Genomic DNA, 6,677 nt, shown 5'->3' on the forward strand with positions numbered 1-6,677 from the left:
AACAGCAACAAAATAAATAAAAAGAGTAAATGAAACAAAAAGTTCTTTCGTCAAGAAAATCAGTAAGTTTGCAAACACCCAAATTAACCAAAATGCAGAAGAGAGAAAATCTAAATAAGAAAATGGGATGAATATGCAGACATATCAACAAGACACCAAGGGAATCCAGAGAGTCACGAAGACTCACTTCAAAAATCTGTTTTCCACCACACTGGAAAAACCTAAAATAAACAGAGAAATCTCAAGACTTAAAATTGTTAAATCAAGATCAAATAAACAATTATTACAGATCTATTACTCCTGATGAAATGTAAGTGGCAAGCAAAAGTCTACCAATGAGGGATGGGAGGAAGCCCAGGGCCAAATAGCATTACTGAAGATTTCTACCAAAAGTTAAAGAAGAGTTTATGTCAATATTCCTCAAATTATTCCTTAAAATAGAAACAGAAGGATCATTGCCAAATTCATTTTTTTGGGATCAGTTACCCTAATACCCAAACCACAAGAAGGACCACCAAAGAAAAAATTACAGGCCAATTTTTCTTACAAATATACATGCAAAATTCTCAATGAAATATTTGAAAACAAAGTCCAAGAATACATCAAAAAATCACCCACCAAGATCATCCCAGAGAAGCAAGGATGGTTCAAAATACATGTTTGGATAAATGCACTTCACCATATAAATAATCTGAAAGACAAAAACCATCATCTCATTAGATACATGAAAGATTTTTATTTTTTACTAAATCCAATACCCGTTCAAGAGAAAATAAAAAAGTTCTGTAGAGATAAGGGATTCAAGATATATTCCTTAACATAATTAAGGCAGTTTATAGCATGCCTCTAGCCAACATCAACCTAAATGGAGAGCAACTGAAAGCAATTGCACTAATCAGAAACAGGATAAGGTTGTCCACTTTCTCCATACTTCTTCAATATATTACTTGAAGTCTTAGGTAAGGCAAGTAAACAACTGATGAGATCAAGGAGATACATAGTGGAAAGAAAGAAGCAAAGTATCTTTATTTATAGATGATATGATAGTTTACATAGGTGATCCCAAACAATTCCACCAGGATACTTCTACAACTGATGAACATTTCAGCAAAATAGCTAGATACAAAATAACTCACAAAACTTAGGAGCCTCCTAATACAAATGACAAGTGGACTGAAAAAGAAACGTGGGCACCAGCACCGTGGTGGTTTGAACAGGTGTGGCCCTGTGGACCCCTGTTTGTGGTTTGAGCAGGTGTGGCCCCGTGGACGACCGTTTGTGGTTTGAACAGGTGTGGCCCCGTGGAGTCCCGTCTGTGGTTTGAACAGGTGTGGCCCCGTGGACCCCTGTTTGTGGTTTGAGCAGGTGTGGCCCCGTGGACTCCCGTTTGTGGTTTGAGCAGGTGTGGCCCCGTGGACCCCTGTTTATGGTTTGAACAGGTATGGCCCCATGGACCCACGTGTTTGAATGCCTGGCCCATATGGAGTGGCATGATTGGGAGGCGTGGCCTTGTTGCAGTAGGTCTGGCTTTGTTGGAGGAAGTGTGTCACTCTGAAGGAGGGCTTTGAGGCCTCCTATGCTCAAGCTACACCCAGTGTGGCATGCAGTCTCCTCCTCCTGCTCCCTGCAGATCAAGATGTAGAACTCACAGCTCCTTCTCCAGCACCATGTCTGAATGCATGACATCATGACCACAATGGACTAAGCCTCTGAAACTGTAGCCCATACTCAATTCAGTGTTTTTCTTTATAATAGTTGTCTTGGTCTAGGTGTCTCCTCACAGCGACAAAATCCTAACGAAGACAAGCACCTTTTAAAATTGCCTCAAAACTATACAATATCATGGGGTAACTAAATCAAGCAAGTGAAAGAGAGGAACGGTAAAAATTTTAAGACATTGAAGACGATATCAGAAGATGGAAAGATCTTCCATGCACATAGATAGGTAGAATTAATATAGTAAAAAATTGTCAAGCTGCCAAAAGCCATCTACAGAGTCATTGTAATTCCTTTCAAAATTCTAACACATTTCTTTATATATATTGAAAAGAAAATTTCAGCTACATATGGAAACACACACACACACAAAAGAAAAAAACCAGGATAGCAAAAACACTCCTGAATAATCAAGCAGCTGCAGTGTATATCATAACCCTGGTCTTTAATGTACTCTGGGGATATCGTAATAACAAAAATGTAGGGTATTAGCACACACACACACACACCAAAAAAAAAAAAAACCTCCATACTGATCAATGGACTCTAACTGAAGAACCAGACATAAGTCCACATACCTATGAACACCTAATTTTTAATAAGGAAGCCAAATATGCACACAGGAAAAAAGACAGAATATTCAACAAATAGCACTGGTATAACTAGATGTTTTCACTTAGAAGAATGCAAATAGTTCTATACTTCATACTTATCATCCTGTGCAAAACTCAACTCTAAGACCTTGGATCTACAATGGTGTCCTGCCTGCAAGATACCCTAGTGTAACGGTAGCATGAAGCTTGTCACATAACCAACCAGTCTTTGATGTCATTTAAGAACTGTTCCGTGGATGGAACCTGTATCTGATGCTTCTAGGTGACCAAGAACCTGAGACTAAATAGCCCACAGCTATTCTCACAGATTCTGCTGTTCCACAAAAGGAAAGAGGCAGTGTAATGACCTGTAATGACCTTCTGTTATGCTCATAGATATGCGCTTTGCTCAGCCATTATCAGATATGTTCTCTTTTGCAGTCCATGGGAACAAATACAGGGGCCAGCAGCTGCATATTATGAAGCGAATAAGAGATTTAAAGAGATTTCAAAACACATAACTTTAAATGGAATGACTATCAAATCTATCCCCTCAGGCTCAGGGAACCTTGTAAGAAGAGCCAGAATGTATATAAGTAAGAGTCACAGAAGATAAAGGACACCAAGATAATGCCTTCTAAACACAGTAGGACCAAATGTGCATATGAACTCACAGAGACTGTGGCAGCATGTCCTGTTCTGCATGGGGCCCTAGAGCAGAGAGAAGTAGACCCAGGCCCTACATCCCTGATCCAGAAGCAATCTCCAATTGATAACCACTCACTAATGAAAAACTATTTTCTCAAATGGATTCTCACTGGTGAAAAGAAACTACTCTTCGGGGTAGACCAAATGCCCAAGCAGTAGATGTCAACAGAAAATGAACTCATTAGCAATATTGGAGGATCCTTGTCTTATAATGTTATATTGAGGTTTTTTTTTTTCTTTTCTTTTTTCTTTGCTTGGTTGTTACTCTACACGTCCTCTGTTAGTTAATCATGGCTTCCAGTTTAGTGTTTTCATGGGATTTCTGAGTAAGCAAACAAGTCGGTCTCTATGCCATATTGTTTCTTCAGCCTTTTCTTGGGCCCTTTTTCTTCAGTTTGTTTGTTTTGTCTTATTCCAATTTGTTCTTTTTTTATCATATCATATTATAGTTTAATAATTTATTATATTATCCCAGAGATGCTTGTTTGTTTTCTAAGGATAGACAGAAAGGGGAATGGATCCAGATGGGAGGGCAGATGAGGAAGAACTTGGAGAAGCTGGACATGTGTTCATCTGTTGACTGTTCATGGTAGTTAACTCATTTCTGCCTAAACTTCAAGCTACAATTTTAGGTATGTAAAGGTAATTTTGATAAAATAATATAGAATTGTATCTAACGCCTGTTCAGAATTAAAGAAAATTAAAGAATTTAGCAAAATAAAACCTTTCTATAATGTAGAAAGCTATATTATCTCGTCACAATACTTGGAAAATTATATCCCTACACACATGAAGTCAGGGTGACTGATTGAAAATTCTAAGTTACAGCTGGGCAGTGTGATGGCTTAAGCCTTTAATCCTATCCTAGCACTAGGAGGGAGGCAGAGGCAGGCAAATCTCTGGGTTTTAGGCCAGCCTGGTCTACAGAGCTAGCTCCAGGATTGTCAGAGCTATGCAGAGAAACCCTGCCTTGGAGGAAATCAATTACAATTTTTAAATTACAATGTTTTACAAAGGCAGAGGAAAGTAGTAGGTAGTAAGGTGGATCTTACTATCAAAACAGTTAACTTGCAAAAACTTACAATATAAATGCTTCAAAGAAGGGAGACAATTCAGGATGAACAATTGCTGAAGAGGTTAGGCAAACGGTTTCATGAGTAAGTAGAAGGAAAATGTCATAGGTCCAATTTTAGATTTGTCAACATGATGTTGTGGGCGTGTGCTGGGTCGATCAGAGGAATCACGGTCGCAAGCCATGGCAGGGTGTCAAACTCCGTTTATACAAACTTGCAACATACTAGAACTTCACTTTTAGGTGATCCACTGCAGGAGGACAGGTTATAAAATGACCTCCCTTTGGCATTTCTAGTAGCTGTAGCACTCCTAAGACTGAACTCATTCTAAATTTCAAAGATGCCACACTTGTACAAAGTGAGCATAGCTATTGCTAATTTAAGTCGACGACTAGGTAAAATTACCACGCGAATTCTCTTTCAGAATTCGCAGTTTTTTGGAAGACCACCTCCAGTTCATAATAAAGATGGAAAGAAGATCAACAGACATATATAAAACAGTGTGTGAAAGTTACGGTGCATAGGTTGCTTGGAGAGGACAAGTGACTCAGCTACTAACTTTTACATGTAGTAAGCTAATGCACATTTTCTTGAGATGAAGATGATGAGTCCAGGGAAACTATAATCACAGGGAAAAACAACCTTTGTGTTCAGCCAACAGGGCATGTTTTCATTTTTAAAAAATGCCCGGAAGTTGAGGTCATCTTAAATTGCCTGGTACTGCAATGGACAAAAGTTATTACTGAAAATAATTTAATGTATTATCAGTTCCTTGTTTTGCCTGGAAGATTGGCTGAGCCTAGCTTCTGTTACAGCTATAAAATGGAACTAAAAACTCCATTCCGTGAATAAGAAACCATACCAAGAATGCTGCAAACATACATTTCTGGGTTCAGAGAAATTCTGAAGTTCATTAACTTGGCATCAAGAATATTGTTCCTCTGTGTGTTCCAAACACAAACACAAAATTAAATGCATTTTTAATCACAAAAATTATGGAAGACACTGTTTTATAGTCAAAATTTTATTCTCTCCTAAAGCAAAGATAAGAAAACGAGGAGACAAACACAGATGAAACTGATTTCTTCATTAGATTATTACTTCCCTATGATGTACCAAAGAGACCCAGGGATGCGCTTTTGCATATTAAAAGATCATTGAAGAATAACTGTGCATGAAAGGAAGCAGACATAGTTGGCTTTAAAGATCACTTTTGGTGCAATGATAATACCAGGGTAATTAAGGTGTAGAGTTCAAATAAATCAGGTTTTAAGAATGCATCATACAGCATTTTTATAGTGTGAGATGCACACTGGAGAAAAATACTTATATACCAGTAAGTACATTTTGCACATTAAATTTGTGAGATCAGACTGAAATGTTTTTGTTTTTTGTTTTTGTTTATTTTGTTTTGTTTTGTTAGTGGTTTTTTTCCTAAGATTTCTGTTTGCCTAAACTACTCTGGTTTTGTTTGAGCTATGATTTGTGGATTCCCTGCCTCTATGTCTGTAGTATCCATACCCACAGAAGTTAAAGCTAGTCAAAACACTGTGACACTGATATTTCTGTGTTCTAAATAAGGAACGACGTTGACGAGCAGGTTACTTATATGCTGTAATATCACATTTAAATGTAACATTTAAACAAATCTACTCGATCCTGTTTTGCATCCTTTCATGTCTTCAATTTTGGGCGACTAAAGCATATTACATTCTTACCTCCATAAAATTTCAATCCCAGTTTCAATACAGTTTATTTGTTTTATCCTGCAAATACTCCTGTTCCCACCACTGTACCATAACTGTTATGTTCGCATCTGCACAACAGGCTTTATTTTTTCAAGATTCACAATAGATAGGTAGATGGTAGATAGATAGATAGATAGATAGATAGATAGATAGATAGATAGAAAAATAGCTAGATACTGGCTGTATTTATAAGTTAACATACTATGTAAGGCAGAACTCTTAAATTATATAACCCAGTGTGGATTTTTAAAATGGAAACTCTGTTTTCTTTCACTTCATTAAATTTATTTACTTTCTGCTCTGGTTCATATGGTGATAATTATCTAAATTTAGCTTCTAGAATCAAAGAACAGACACTGTATTTGATAAACAAAATAACAGCTATATCCCTGGCTGGTATAGTCATTCATCAGTAATGAATAAATTCCAATATTCATCCCTAAATGCAGCTTGATGTGACTTGATGGCCGAGGTGGAGGGGGTGGGCTCCTGTAAAGAAATCTTAATTCAGACGTTGGCTGCTCTGACAAGAGATCTCATCCAAAGACTTTCTAGGTCTGTGTGTTTCCGTAGGAGTACAGATACACCTTTAGTCCCAGGAGATCTCTGCATTCAAGGCTAGCCTGATATAGAGCAAGGTTCAGGTAAAGAAAACCTAGGCCCAGGTGTGGTGGTGCACACCTTTAATCCCAAACGAAGAAGGTAAAGTTAGTGTGTAGAAAGAAGAACCCAAGCTTGAAAGTGATGCGTAATTAGTGTCAGAAAAAGAGACAAATCAGAGAAAAGATCTGACAGAATAGGATTCTTCCAACTCTCAGGAGAAGAGAAAGAGAAGCTAC

The sequence above is a fragment of the Meriones unguiculatus genome, chromosome 8 (genome assembly GCF_030254825.1).
Source record: "Meriones unguiculatus strain TT.TT164.6M chromosome 8, Bangor_MerUng_6.1, whole genome shotgun sequence".
Lineage (NCBI taxonomy): Eukaryota > Metazoa > Chordata > Mammalia > Rodentia > Muridae > Meriones > Meriones unguiculatus.